The sequence below is a fragment of the Mobula birostris genome, chromosome 8, assembly GCF_030028105.1.
Source record: "Mobula birostris isolate sMobBir1 chromosome 8, sMobBir1.hap1, whole genome shotgun sequence".
Lineage (NCBI taxonomy): Eukaryota > Metazoa > Chordata > Chondrichthyes > Myliobatiformes > Myliobatidae > Mobula > Mobula birostris.
This window is the reverse complement of record NC_092377.1, coordinates 149,526,660-149,541,990: the sequence shown is the minus strand read 5'-3', so window position 1 is coordinate 149,541,990 and position 15,331 is coordinate 149,526,660.

The following is a 15,331-nucleotide window of genomic DNA, read 5'->3' as shown; positions in this document are numbered from 1 at the left end:
TACTATTACAGCGTTCAAAAAGCATTTGGGTATGTACTTGGAGCCCTCGAGGAATATGGAGCCAATGCAGCAAATGGTCAATGGAGATGGGTATCACGGCTGGCATGGAAAATGTTAAACAAAAGAATATAGATTCTATAAGCTGCTGTGTAAAGACTTTCCCTTCAAATCACCTTTAAACCTCTTTCCTCCCACTTTAACTCTTCCGCTCATCTAGCTGTTTTGTAGACTAAAGGTAAAATACTGCAGGTGCTGGAAATCTGATATAAAAAGAAAAATGGCTCTAAATACTCAGCAGATCAAGCAGCATCTGCGCAGAGGGAAACAGGGTGAGGCCAGCAGATGAAAGTGACTGTCAAGTGATACAACTCAATTTTCTTTTGCAGGGAACATGAACATTGTCTGCCCCAGTTGCTATGTCGTGGTCCATCATAAGGTGAGAGAGGCAAATAACTTCCAACTTCGAAAGCCTATCTAATGTTCTTTGAAACCATAACCAAATGAATTATTCATACTGTATTAATTACATTCAAGACTGAACGAGATGGATTTTTGTTCTACAAGTGAGTCAATAGTTCAAGAGGATAAAGAAGGAAAACTGAGTTGAGGGCTCTTCACTGAACCCTGGAACATCTAGGCAGCAAAGATGCATATGTCAGGATGCTCCTTATTGACTACAGCTCAGCATTCAATACCATCATCCCTGCAATACTGATCAATAAGGTTCAAGACTTTGGCTTCAATATCTCCCTGGATCCAGGATTTTCTCACTCACAGACCCCAGTCTGTTCGGATTGGCAATAACGTCTCCTCCACAATCTCCATCAACACAGGTGCATCTTAAGGCTGTGTGCTTTGCCCTCCTGCTCTTATCGCTTTACACTTATGACTGTGACACCTCCAATGCCAAGTTCAAGTTTGCTGATGATACCACGGGCCGAGTCAAAGGTGGTGATGAATCACTGCAGACAATGAAGAGGCGATCGAAGGCGAAGCGAATTTGAGGGATGAACCATGCTGGTATGTTGCAGAATTGACGCAGATAGAGTGAACCATTCAGAGACGAGATATCAAGGCAGAGGAGTGCTGATGCCCATACATCTGGCCCAGGTACAAGGTTGGATCACTCCGGGCGCCAAGCCAAGTTGGAGGAATCGAGAGCGGTTTTGGGCTTGCAGTGAGATCTGGCTCCACAGCGAGTCACTGGATGGTGTGGTCTAGGTCTGGAGCCTTTCTCTGCAGCAGTGCCTGGGACTTAGTGTGAGGTATGATACGCTGGCTGGAAAATTTAAATGCCAGCCCGGATAGACTGGAAAGACAGGGCATTGGGATTGGAGGTGAGAGCTGATTTTGCTTGCTCTCCCACCATGTTTACTCCTCTCTCCATGGCACTGAGGCTATGATAACAGCCTGTGGCTGCTGTGCTCCACACCCACTAGTATGACGGACTGATACTGAGGCTTTGGGCCTACTCTGGGTTGCTCTGCAGTTCGGATCCAAGGACTCATTTTGGTTCAGAATGTTGTTGCTTACTTCTATCGTTGGCATGATTTGTGTTTTTTCTTCCCTTTCTCTGTGCATTTGGTGTTGATCGTTCTTAAATTAGATTCTTTCGGATTTCTTGCTTTGTGGCTGCAAGCAAACAAATCACAAGGTTGTATAATTTATGCACACTTTTATAAACTTTGAGGTGGAGAGGGTCAGTAACTTTAAATTCTTCGGTGTTATTATTGGACTTAAGTGCAATTATGAAGAAAGCATGGTAGCACCTCTACTTCCTTAGGAGTTTCCAAAGATTCAGCGTGACATCTAAAACTTCAACAAACTTCTATAGATGTGTGCTGGAGAGGATATCGACTAGCTGCATCACAGTCTGGCGTGGAAACATAAGTGCCCTTGAATGGAAAATCCTACTAACAGTAATGGATACAGCCCAGTCCATCATGGACAAAGCCCTCCTCACCGTTGAGCACATCTACATAAAACGTTGTTGCAGGAAAGCAGCATCCATCATCAGGGATCCCCAGCACCCAGGACATGGCCTCTTCTCACTGCTGCATCAGGAAGAAGAAGATATAGGAGCCTCAGGACTCGCACCACCAGGTTCAGGAGCAGTTACTGCCCCTTGAACCAAAGGGGATGACTTCACACAACTTCAACTGCCCCAACATTGAAATGTTCCCACAGCCAATGGACTCACTTTCAAGGACTCTTCACCTCATGTTCTCGATATTTATTCTTTATTTATTTATTATTATTATTTCTTTCCTTTTTGTATTTGTACAGTTTGTTGTCTTTTGCACGTTGGTTGAACGCCCAATTTAGTGTGGTCTTTCATTGATTCTATAATGATTATTATTCTATTATGGATTTGTTGAGTATGCCACAAGAAAATGAATCTCATGATTGTTTGTGATGATATATACAGTAGGTACTTTGAAAATAAATTTGCTTTAAACTTTGAAACTCAGATCAGATGTAATCTTATTGAATAGCCAAGTAGGATGGCACATTTGTGTCACTTATACGATCCCGAGAATCTCAAACTTCTGATCTGGCAATTTTGTCTGCTAAATCTGTACCTACTTTTGGCTCCTTTTCTCCAGGGCACTGGTCTGAGGTTCAAGCCTTTTTAAACTTTTTTGGGCCAGAAGTCTGTGCACTTTTTGTGTTTCATCTGAATGCTCCTCCCACATTCCAAAGACATATATGGGCTTGTAGGTTAATCAGGTGGTGTAACTGGGCAGCACAGGCTTGTTGGGCCAGAAGCCAGAAGGGCCTGTAAGTCTGCTGTATGTCTAAATTAATTTTTTTTAAAATTCAATCCCAAAATACTTCTTCCTTCAGTGTGGTTGAACGTAGACTTAACTGGAAATGCAGACCACCTTGGAAACTTCCTAGGGTAAGACACCATTGCACATTTGACAGGATTTGCTCTTTGTGGGTTAATGCAGAGATCCTTGAGGAGTATTTGGAGTGTTATCCTGGAAGAGGACATCACTGGTTACATAAGATAGACATGTTATTGTAATATTGTCCTGGTTTGAGACCCTTCTAGGGTAGGTCATTGTAGGAGCAAACCGAAAGGCCTCAAGGAGTTGGTGTTCGAAATAACAAGACTATTTATTAAAAACTCGTGCGCACCAGCAGACCAGTCAAAGCTGACCTACCTGAGCATGAATTTGGTACAGCTTTTACCTTCTCATGTGACTAGGTTACCAGTAAAACTACATTTTGTAACAGAATGGTGTTTACAGAAATACTTAATTAAGTAACAGACTAAGTCCTGATTACTGAATAAAATCATTACACTGGACAGCAAATTTTTTTGAAAGTGTTACTTCCTCAGAATTTTTTTTCTGTTTATGATAGACCACTTGGAGCTGAACACAAATATTATTTCAGACTACTTGTATCATGTAGGAATTTGGAGAAACAAGAAATTAACTTTTATTGAATATAATGTTTAATTGCATAACAGTGCTGACACTTTGTAATAGTTTAAGTAAGCTAAGCATGTTTTGTTGCTGATTTTTGTTTGTATTCAGTGTCTGCAGCTTCTCGTTTAAGTATCCAACAATAATGAGCCAGCATTTCTGGATTCCAGTTGCCTTGATACCATTTCTCCATGACTGCAATGTCCTGTTGAAACCTTTCACCATGCTCGTCACTGACAGTGCCAAGATTTGCAGGGAAGAAGTCTAAATGGGAATGCAGAAAATTAATCTTTAGTGACATGTTGCACTTCATGGTTTTGTATGCTTGAAGCATGTTGTTAACCAGCATAGTTTGATGTCCTGTAGTTTTATGAGTTAGAATAAAGCAAATTGGCAAATTGGATCTAACTTCTCAGGATAAAGTTCTGCAGTCATATGAATATTACCAAACAATTTAACACCATGAAAGGCAGAAAACAAAGTGGTTTACAAAAGTATTGGGACGATTTCATTCTAGAAAGTGGCAATTGAATGCAGTTTGCTTTGGAAACACAACTTCAGCCAATTAGAAGTTTCAGTGGCGCCATTGGCTGCAACTTCTAGGCTTAAGTTGCCCAATGAAATAAATGAATCAAAATGCCTCGGCACCATGGAATCAGTAAAGTTGAACAATGCAAAAGCAATGCAGAAAAAACTACTGAAAAAGTGCAGTGCAGGTGTGTGTGTGGCGACACATGTGGCCTGACCCAGCATGTCCTCGAGTGTGTTGGTTGTTAAAGTGAACTACACACTTCATTCTATACTTCCATGACGTGTGATCAGTGAACTTGACTTCTTAATCTTGAAGATGCAGTGAAAGGAGGAAGGAGAAGATGGCGGTGCGATGCAGTGCGCGCAGCCGTTCAGAATGAATATCGATATGTGTAACTAGGGGGCCGTGCATCAATCCGGATTTGATGGGGACAGTCGTGAGAAGTGCAGAGGAACATCTGGAGCAACTTCTGAAATGCCTGCTTCACTGCCGCTGCTACTGTGCGATCGAGAATCTCCGGAGATGAAGGCCCCAAATCCTTGGCTTTGCGCATCGCCCTGTTGCCGGGGCCGGGGTCGAAACGCTCGGCAGAGATGGTGCTCGGTGCTCGGTGTCGAATAGGTGGTCGGAGGCTCGGAGTTTTTCGGACAGACTTGGAGTCGGACTGTGGTTGGATGCTTCCAGGATGCTGCATCGGCAAGTTGGCGGTGCTGGAGGTTTACTGTCTGCGTGAGATGATGGGACTTTCGAGTGACTCTGAGACTTTTACTGTGCCATGATCTGTTCTTATCAAATTACGGTATTGCTTTGCACTGTTGTAACTGTATGTTATTATTATGTGGTTTTTGCTAGTTTTTAAGTCGGTTTGTCATGTGTTTTTGTGATATCATTCTGGAAAAACATTTTTTTTTCATTTCTTAATGCATGCATCACTAAATGACAATAAAAGAGGACTGTGTGTCCTCATAATCATAATCATAAAAGCTTGTCTTGCATATTGTTCATCCTGATCAAATTATTACACAGTCTATCAAGGTAACACCAGGTAAAACAATAACAATATAGAACAAAGTGTAAAAACAATCAAAATTGTGTTGTGGAAGTAAACATTGAAGAGCAAGGTCATAATGAGGTATTGTAAGCCCGAGAGTCCACTTTATCCTACAAGAGCTCCGTTCAGGAGACTGAAAACATTGGGATAGAAGCTGTCATTGAGCCTCTTCGTATGTACTTTAAGGCTTTTGCATCATCTATCCAATAGGGGAGGAAGGAAAGAGAGAACGTCCGGTGTGGGTGGGGTGTTTGCTTGCACTGGCTCTTTTGCTGGGGCATCGAGGAATATAGACAGAGTCCATAGAGAGGAGCCAGGTTTCCACAATGTGCTGACCTGCGTCATGTGGAGAGCAGTTGCCGTACCAAGCCATAATGCATCCAGTTAGGATGCTTTCCGTACTGCATCAGTATAAGACAGGAAAGGTCAACAAATTTCTTTCCTGCTTCCTGCTGTGGACACACCCTTCATTTTATCATGCTCCCAATCACATAACTAGCCCCCCCCCCCCCGCCGCCGCTGCCACCACTCACCTATATCCAACTGCACCATCCAAATACCCCTTCCATTGACACTCACGGGTATGCAATGCAGAGCATTCTAACCGGCTGCATCACCATCTGGTATGGAGTAGGGGCGGGGGGTGGGTCTGCTCAAAAGGGTCGAAAGAATCTACAGAACATTGTGAGCTCAGTCAGCTCCATCATGGGCACTGGCCTCCCCAGCATCCAGGACATTTCCAAAGAGCGATGCCTCAGAAAGGCGGCATCCTTCATTAAGGACCCCCATCGCCCAGGACTTGCCCTCTTCTCATTGCTACCATCAGGGAGGAGGTACAGAAGCCTAAAAGCACAAACTCAATGATCCAGGAACAGCTTCTTCCCCTCTGCCATCAGGTTTCTGAATGGACACGGAACCCATGAACACTACCTCACCACTCTTACTTAATTTAATAATCGTAATTCTCAGTTTTCATTATTAAGTATTGGAATGTACTGCTGCCGCCTAACAACAAATGTCATGACAGATGCCAGTGACATTAAACCTGATTCTGATTCTGAATTGATTGTTACCAAGCCAGCCTTTCCACGCTGAATTTACCGAGTGGATGATTGCAGATGATTCCAATCCAAATAGTCTTTTATTAACCAAAGTACTTTATTAACAAAACTACAAACGTCATGGATACAGCAGGAAAGAGGCTGGTGTGTGTGTGTGTGTGTGTGTGTGTGTGTTTCAACCTTGTAAATCCAGAGGCAACTGAGAACCGGTATAACCTGCTATTCCTCTAGCATTTTGTGTGTGCTGCAAAAAAAAAATGATGGATTAGATTTGCAGTAGGGCCTACATGTTCCTGTTCCTCAAGTATAATAGAACTAAGTGGCCTACCCAAATTTGTGGTATATTGTGCATTCCCAGCATTCACTTGCAGTGTGCAGATCAACACCAGGAACCCAAGCCTCTAGTCAAAGGATCCTTGTGAGGCCCACTAAACACACAGACTGGGAGATCGTTTCGCTGAACACCTACGCTCTGTCCACCTGAGAAAGCAGGATCTCCCAGTGGCCACACATTTTAATTCCACATTCCATTCCCATTCTGATATGTCTATCCGCGGCCTCCTCTACTGTAAAGACGAAGCCACACTCAGGTTAGAGGAACAACACCTTGTATTCCGTCTGGGTAGCCTCCAACCTGATGGCATGAACATCGACTTCTCTAACTTCCGCTAATGCCCCACCTCCCCCTCGTATCCCATCCATTATTTATTTATATACACACATTCTTTCTCTCTCTCTCCTTTTTCTCCCTCTGTCCCTCTGACTATACCCCTTGCCCATCCTCTGGGTTTTTTCCTCCCTCCCCCTTGTCTTTCTCCCTGGGCCTCCTGTCCCATGATCCTCTCATATCCCTTTTGCCTATCACCTGTCCAGCTCTTGGCTCCATCCCTCCCCTTCCTGTCTTCTCCTATCATTTTGGATCTCCCCCTCCCCCTCCCACTTTCAAATCTCTTACTAACTCTTCCTTCAGTTAGTCCTGACGAAGGGTCTCGGCCCGAAACATTGACTGTACCTCTTCCTAGAGATGCTGCCTGGCCTGCTGCGTTCACCAGCAACTTTGATGTGTGTTGCTTGAATTTCCAGCATCTGCAGAATTCCTCGTGTATCCATTTTTCCAGTAGTCCTACCCCACCTGACCCATCTATTCTTCCCACATTCACATCAACCCTCCGCCAGATTTTACCACTCACCCAGATGTAAAAGGAAGTTTACAGTGGACAATTAACCTTAACGATCTACACACATGTTGGGATCAGAGAGAAAATGAGAGCATGTGGAGGAAACACGTGAGGTGACAGGGAGAATTTGTAAACTTCAGACAGTCAGCATTGGAGGTCTGGAATGCACCCAGGTCACTGGAGCTCTGAGGCAACAGCGCTACTAATCACAGAGACATAGAGTAGAGCCCCTTCAGCCCACCATTCCCATGTTGACCTTTTGCCCATCTGCACTATTCTCATTTGCCTGCATTATCATTCTATTCTTCATTTGTTCATTCATCGTGTGGCGTGTCGTATGACGTGGGCAATCATGGTCTTTCCCTGGCCATGATTGTTCCTACTCGACTTTTCTACAGATGTAGTTTGCCATTGCCTTCTTCGGGGCAGTGTCTTTACAAGATGGGTGACCCCAGCCATTATCGATACTCTTCAGAGATTATCTGCCTGGCATCATTGGTTGTGTAACCAGGACTCGAGATATGCACCAGCTGCTCAAACAACCATCCACCACCTGCTATAATGTCTTCACGTGGCCTGAATCGGGGCCTAAACAGGTGCTGCATACTTGCCCAAGGATGACCTGCAGGCTAGCAGAGGGAAGGAACGCCTTCGGTAGAGACGTATCTCCAACTCACCACTTTCCCTATCTAGGTGCCTGTCTACATTTCTCTTCAAATTGTACCTGATTCTACGTGACTCCCTTGTCCATTCGTCCCCCCCCATCCCTCCCCACTGATCTCCCTCCTGAAACTTATCCGTGTAAGCGGAACAAGTGCTACACATGCCCTTACACTTCCTCCCTTACCACCATTCAGGGCCCCAAACCGTTCTTCCAGGTGAGGCGACACTTCACCTGTGAGTCGGCTGGGGTGATATACTGCGTCCGGGTCTCCCGATGTGGCCTTTTATATATTGGCGAGACCCGACGCAGACTGGGAGACCACTTTGCTGAACATCTACGCTCTGTCCGCCAGAGAAAGCAGGATCTCCCAGTGGCCACACATTTTAATTCCACATCCCATTCCCATTCTGACATGTCTATCCACGGCCTCCTCTACTGTAAAGATGAAGCCACACTCAGGTTGGAGGAACAACACCTTATATTCCGTCTGGGTAGCCTCCAACCTGATGGCATGAACATCGACTTCTCAAACTTCCGCTAATGCCCCACCTCCCCCTCGTACCCCATCTGTTACTTATTTTTATGCACACATTCTTTCTCTCACTCTCCTTTTTCTCCTTCTGTCCCTCTGAATATACCTCTTGCCCATCCTCTGGGTCCCCCCCCCCCACCTTGTCTTTCTTCCCGGACCTCCTGTCCCATGATCCTCTTGTATCCTTTTTGCCTATCACCTGTCCAGCTCTTGGCTCCATCCCTCCCCCCTCCTGTCTTCTCCTATCATTTTGGATCTCCTCCTCCCCCTCCAACTTTCAAATCCCTTACTCACTCTTCCTTCAGTTAGTCCTGACGAAGGGTCTCGGCCTGAAACGTCAACTGCACCTCTTCCTACAGATGCTGCCTGGCCTGCTGTGTTCACCAGCAACTTTTATGTGTGTTGTCTGATTCTAAGAGGAGTGATTTCTATATATCAACCATAATGTATTAGGGTGTAGGACAATCACAGGAGCATCATGTGCAGCACATCAGAGAAACGAGATTCTTCCCTCTACGGACTCTGTCTATACCTCTCACTGCCTCAGCAGCATAGTCGAAGTCCCCAGACAGCGAGAAGTGCAGACAGAGTCCAAAGGGAGGAGGCTGATTTCTGTATGTGTTGAACTGTGCCCTCAACTCTAACTGTACAATTTGCTTGGCATGTGTGGTCAGCAGCAACAATTTAGATTGTCAGTACCATCCTTTGGCAATTAAATTTCAGGAAACAACGATAAAACTGTTTAAGTTAACTGGTTTCCATGATGTGCAGGTCTGTGCATTGGTACATTTACTCTATTTCAGTTAGTCATGTGAGGACTTTCCCATCTCTCCAAGTGAAAGTTGGCAACTTCTAAACTCGATGTAAATAGAATAATTTTTACATCTAGTCTATGGAAGAGGAACAGGCCATTTGGACCATCTGGTCTATTCCAACAAACTTGGGGGAAACAAATATCGTCCAAGATCTTTTCATCACACCCAATCACCATTTTATTCAATTTCTTTCTCCTTCACGTGTTTACCTAATTTCCATTGGACCATTAAATATAGGGGCAGAATTAGGCCATTTGGCCCATCGAGTCTCCTCCACCATTTCATCATGGCTGATCCATTCTCCTTCTTAGCCCCAGTCTCTTGCCTTCTCCCTAATTTCCCCTCAAGTATCACCTCATTATTCAATTCATTTACTCCTTAATAAAGAAGTTTCCTCATTTTATCACTCTCTGGGTAATGAAAATTATCTTAAATTCTCCATTGGAATTTTTAGTACAGATGAATCGGTTAATTGCTAATACACAAAAGGAGACTAGGTTAACGCAGGTGGTAACAATTAAAAACCTATTCCCCCACCCCCACCCCCATTTAGCAAGATTAAGACTTAGCTGTGACATTACTCCATATTTTCACACATCACTGAATAGCCCAGGTTTAAAATTAACAACTCACCTTCTACCAGTTGTGAATTCTGGGAAAGTGAGATAAAATTTGCACCACACTCTCAGTGTAGTTGTGTTTTCCCAGTCACACTCCGGAGTGGTTTGACCTTTATACTTTATATTCTGCCCTCGCCATAGACCATCCCAAGTCCAAACTTCCCTGACAAGCAGAACAAGACTGGATAAAAACTCAGTTCATGTTAAAAACTTGAATAATGTTGTGGAATTGTGAGAGGTTTTCCACTGTTTATGACAAAGGAATGATAAAGAAGCTGCTGGTTATGAGAGGAAATGATTAGGAGGGCTTTATGATGGGAGTTCAGATATATTATACTTAGCCACAAACGGCAGGGGAAAGAATCAATTTACAGCTTACACCATTTATAATCACAGGCCTCCATTGGTCAGGGTCACCATGGACGTTGCACCTTAGCTGTCCAGATACACACAGCAAGCTCCCCTCTCCATGCATCTGATGAACCCAAAGGAACACAGAGATTGACACAGTTTGGTGCCAGCAGGACTTAAGGAGTCGCCAGTCAGTGTAGAACTCAACCTACGACTGCCTTAGGGATACCAGCTCCGGATTTCCCCCTGAGGACTTACTCCTGAAGCCTTCCCCATGTGTAGGTATAGACACAAGGCAGCAGAGGTTTGGGATCAGAGTTTTCCTTCTCTTGGATAAGTTGCCAACTGCTGCTGATTGCCATTGTCCAAAGCAATTTGGTTTTGAGGTGCCAGTAACCTGCCTTGGCCTCTTTATCACCCTGACTGTAGCACATCATTTATACTAGCAGTTGTAGAATTTAAAATGGAATCGGGAAACAGGCAGGATTAACATTAAGGGAAGAATTTTCAAATTCCAACATGGAATGGACAGCCTCTTTTACACAAAATTGATTGAAAAGGAAGGCTGTCGAGTCAATGAAAGGATTCTTTGTGTACTGATGAACTATTGGAATGATAATGGGAATAAGATTAATCAGCAGGAACAAAAATAAGATTTAAATGTTGAGCAACACACATCAAAGTTGCTGGTGAACACAGCAGGCCAGGCAGCATCTGTAGGAAGAGGTACAGTCGACGTTTCAGGCCGAGACCCTTTGTCAGGACTAACTGAAGGAAGAGTGAGTAAAGGATTTGAAAGTTGGAGGGGGAGGGGGAGATCCAAAATGATAGGAGAAGACAGGAGGGGGAGGGATGGAGCCAAGAGCTGGACAGGTGATTGACAAAAGGGATACGAGAGGATCATGGGGCAGGAGGTCCAGGAAGAAAGGGGAGGGGGAACCCAGAGGATGGGCAAGGGGTATATTCAGAGGGGCAGAGGGAGAAAAAGAAGAGTGAGAGAAAGAATGTGTGTATAAAAATAAATAACAGATGGGGTACGAGGGGGAGGTGGGGCATTAGCGGAAGTTAGAGAAGTCGATGTTCATGTCATCAGGTTGGAGGCTACCCAGACGGAATATAAGGTGTTGTTCCTCCAACCTGAGTGTGGCTTCATCTTTACAGTAGAGGAGGCCGTGGATAGACATGTCAGAATGGGAATGGGATGTGGAATTAAAATGTGTGGCCACATTTAAATGGCCACATTAAATTTAAATGTTGAGGTTCTTTTTACTGCAATTATGTTGTGAGTTTCTTTTTTAAAAATTAATTAATATCTTAAGACATTGGAAATTCCAGTCATTTTTCCATTGGATGACATTGCTACAATAGATATACTGTATATGGAAAAGGAAATGAAATTGATAAATTGAATGAAATGTCTTTACCAAGTTAATGAAAGTGGATATTTAATGAGAAATACAATGTCTTTGGATAAGAATATTTAAAGAAGTGAGTAAAGTTCAATGGGATACAGAGTTTAATGTGTAATGTTCTGGTAGGGTGACTTATGATAATTGGAGGACTCTGCAACTTCTCAGAAACTAGAAGCCAGATAGCAGAAGGAAATCATATGTCAGAAGAGTAGGTCACGCGTCATCTCTAGGGTGTTCTGCCATTCATTGACTCTGTTCCTGCTCAATTCCCATTCAACTTCATTTCAGTTGTATTGGAAACTCTGTCGCAGTTTCAGCCCTGAACACCATCAACAACTCAACATCCACAGTCCTGAGGAAGTGGAGAACTGCAAACACATGCACTCCGCTGTGTAAGTAAATCCATTCTAAGGTCTTAAAGGGTGGTGGACTTGATCCTGAGATCCTCCACCCTGAAGAAACATTTTCTCAGTTATCAACTCAGCTCTGCTTTTTCCTACTATAATCCACTAAAACCAACCCCTTGGAGGAAGATACTATGAAATACCGGGGCAGCACAGTAGTATAGTGGCTAGTGCAATACTTTACGATGCAGGAGACCCAGGTTCAATTCCCACCTTTGCCTGGAAGGTATTTGTACGTTCTCCCTGTGAACGCATGGGTTTCCTCCGGGTGCACTGGTTTGCTCTCACAGTCCAAAGACGTACTGGCTGGTAGGTTAATTGGAAATGGTCCTGTGACTGTGATCAGGATTAAATTAGAACCGCTGGGTGGTGTGGCTCAAAAGGCCTACTTGACCCTGTATCTCAATACATAGCTAAATCTAAATGATCACAAACAATGAGATTTGAAACTCACCTTTCAGGAAAGAATCACACAATCTGCTAACTGAGTCAAGGGTCTCATCACAGAGTCTCTAATGATCTGATTAGCCTTTCTGATGTAAGGGTGTCCATATTTCTACGTTAGGGTAGAGCTCTTGTCTGATCCAAAATAACAGCAGGAATTCATGGTTGGGATATCTAAGGCCTGATATGGTTTGGGGGGGGTTGGGGGAGATCGAGAGAAGAAATCTTTCACACAGAGAGTAATTGGAATCAGGAAGGTGATGACTGAAGATGTGCGGAGACTGGTACTCTCACAATGTTTGAGGTTCATCTAAACAAGCACTTGAATTGCTGAGGCACAGAGTGCCATGGACCTAATGTGGTAAATGAGTCTGGGTTCAATGATCAGCATAGACAAGGTGGGTCAAAGGGCCTGTGTCTATTCTGTACAATACTACTGTATGTCTTATTTATGAATCTAAGTGGAAACTCCTGGGAATTAATCAGCTGAAATTGGATGAAAAACATCCTTTTCCAGTCAGCTGCCACTTTTTCATTCTGCCTGCTTTAGCATTGATTACATGCATCAGAAATGTAATGATTTTGAAAACAGGGCCAACACAGAAGTGAAAAAAACTCAACTTTCTGTAGTATTCATTAATCATTAATTAATGTACTCTTTTGATCCTTCAGAAGATCCTGCACTTTCTATTCGTCCCTCACCCTTACGACCTCCAAAGATGGCAGTTCAATGGGCCCATGAGTTGCAGGTGTTGTCCCTTAAAATTGATCAAATAAAGTAAGTTGTTCACCAGAATTAAAAATATATTGGTGACTGCATGTCCAATACATACTTCAAGATTCAAGACTTTCAAGATTGTTTATTCTCATACGAGTATAAAGGAGGTGATTGTTACTCTGAATCTGATGCAGCATAAAAAACCAATAAGTGTAAAGAAAACAATTAAAAAAACAAAATAAATATAAATAAAAGAATCCTATAAAACCTAATATTTATAATTTTGACTACCTGTTGAAAATGAAAATTCAATCTAAGTGGCATATGACTTTTTAGACTATTGAAATACTTTTTCTGAGTTTTTAAACTTCATCTAAATTTCTCTAGATTTGCTGGAATGTAAAAAATGATAATTCACCCATAGAAAGCTCCCAAGGTAACAAGCACTGATCATCATTCTCCAGTAACTTTGAGGTAGGGAGAAATATTGGCTAGGATTCAGCAGTAAATCCAATGTAGTTCTTTGACATGATGACACAGAGCCACCTGTCCACCTGAGAGCTGAGAGCAGAAGGAGCTTAATTTTAGCATATCCAAAAGACAGCACCATTTGAAATGCAACATTCCCTCACTGTTCGGCCTGTATTTATTAATGTACGCCCCTCAAGCAGAATCTTCTGACACAAAGACGTGAGTACCGCCAACCAAACCACAACTCACACTGATACGACCTGGGCATTTCTCCAAAGCACAATCACACAAAACATAACATGTAAGGAAATATTATGGATTGCTCCATTTAAACATGCTTTGGGTATACTTTTCCATTTATCTGGCAATATAATAAACACCTTCTTCCTGGTTAATCTGCCAGCCATTGAGTTTAGATCATTTTGTGCTTTTGTACCTTCCATTTTAATTCCACATTAAAAAGCAATGAAATGATATACATTTTTCAGAGCCATGCTGGAATTTGTACTGGGTGGGTTTGATGAAATGATTGAGTGGTAACTGTCTACTGCCCAGTTGCATCTCAACGGAGATGGTTGTATGTTGAAGGAGAAGGTTCCATTCCCCATTTCCTCAGAATCTCATAAAAATTTATTTTCCAAATTTAAAAACATACTTCTTTGATAACCAGCAGTTTAAGTAAAAGAATCAAAATAGATTTTTGACCACTTGTTCTGATCATGATCAATTCTATGAATTATTACCATCTCTTAACATGGGTATTGGCAGATGGTTAAGCAGGACTTATTATTGCCCCAGGAAAGTGACATACATTTCCTCTATATCTATTGTTTCAGCCAAGCACCTGAAATACACAACAAACACTGGATCATCTGATTATTCCACATGAGGGTATTTGTTATGTTTAATGTGAAGAATCAGAATGTGGACTCTAGGCACAATTGCTTGACTAAGTGCTCTGGGATTGGATTAAGTACTTGTAGAGAGGCATGGGACTGGAGCTAGATTGGAAAAAAAGGTTGTCATATTGAGAATAGAGATGTAGGATTGAGAGTAGAGATGTAGGATTTAAAGCAGAGGGAAGCAGTGCCTTGAATAGAATGACCAGAGTTTGGAAGTAAGGAGAAGTACAACTGGAAATAATGAAATATGGGATTAAAAATTAGGATTCTGGGAAAGCAACCATGACTGACAGCATCCATAGAAAGAATAAGAGTGTTATTTATTTGGATAGATGACATGCTCAGTATTGAATAATGAAATGTTATTGCCCTCAAAGGTTAACTGTGTTTCTCACTTCAGCATTTTCTGTTTAGTTTTCATCAGTGTTTTTGCTTTTTTCCCCTCCAGAGTCATTCGTGGCTGTGACCAGAAGATTACTCCACAACCTCTAATAATTCAGGCCATTCCTTGGGGGTTGAAGGTCTAGTGTCCCGGTGACGAAGGGGCAGGGGACAAAGTTAGGGTTGAGTGTGATCCTTGCTTGCTAAATTCAACATGGCCGACCTTTGAAGCAGACAGTTATAGGATAAAGTACACTTCCTTTGTTTACCTATCACCTTGTGTTTGTTCATCCATCACCAACACATGTTCATCCATTATCCACACATGTTCACCCATCACCCCATGACTTGAGGTTGC